The sequence below is a fragment of the Nanorana parkeri genome, unplaced genomic scaffold (assembly GCF_000935625.1).
Source record: "Nanorana parkeri isolate BGI_ZX_2015 unplaced genomic scaffold, ASM93562v1 scaffold2618, whole genome shotgun sequence".
In the NCBI taxonomy this organism is placed as follows: domain Eukaryota; kingdom Metazoa; phylum Chordata; class Amphibia; order Anura; family Dicroglossidae; genus Nanorana; species Nanorana parkeri.
This window is the reverse complement of record NW_017308886.1, coordinates 12,506-13,533: the sequence shown is the minus strand read 5'-3', so window position 1 is coordinate 13,533 and position 1,028 is coordinate 12,506.

Sequence of the window (1,028 nt, the reverse complement as noted above, 5' to 3'; positions counted from 1 at the left end):
TGTTGGGGGAGGGGAACACGCCCGGGGGGGGGGGGGGGGGGGGGAAGGGAAAGTAAGGAGGGAGTAGAGGGAGGGAGCAAAGGCTGTGGGAGGTGAAGAGAGAAGAGAGGAAAAGTAGAAGACTGAAGGGGTGGTGACTACCGCCCGGGTGCCATGGAGCGATGGGTAGTTAGCGAATGAGGTTTCGTGTATATTGGCCATCTTACGCAGAGAACTACAGCTGAGCCTCAGAAGTAGGAAATTCCTTGATGATGATACAACTCTTGAAGATACTATTAAATCATTTATGAACAATAAAAGGAAAATATGTTATTGCGCAGTTTTCGAACAGAATTTTTTAGCAGCTGTGTGATGAGATCCATTTTTCGGGTCAAGGTCAAGTCAACGTTCGCATTGAACCTTATGTGTTGGGATCTGCCTCTTTTGGTGGCCCAGTGCAATTGCCAGCTGTAGTCTCAAAATATTTCCCACGTCGCAACCAATTCACCCCTTCCACCCATTCACAAAGACCCTAACTTCACAACCCTTTCTTTAACTAAAAAATCCACATGTCCCCTTTAAAAGAGATCCCACCACACAATTCATAATGCAACTATGTTGTCGGCTATAAAAAGCATGTCGTTTATTAGACAAACAAAACAATGTATCCAGGGGCGTAACTAGAAATCACAGGGCCACATAGCAAAATTTTGTATGGGGCCCCCGTGATTTCTAGTTATTCCCATTGCAGAGCCCACTCGAGATCCCACCTGAGGGTGAACCAGCAAAGCCCACCATAGACTCTTTATGGTGGGCTCTGCAGGGTCACCCTCAGGTGGGCTGGTCGCACTCCTTACCTGTCCGCCTGCTCTTCGTCCACGGTCGCTGATGGGCCCCCGCCTCCTCCTTTGTTGCCGGGCCCGCCTCCTTCTTCGTCATCGGGCCCCGCCTCCTCCCCTGCTGCTGACCACGGGTCCTGCCTCCTCCACTACACCTGCTGGCTCTCATTGACTCTGTGGAGAGGAACGCGCTGCTACACAGATTACTGT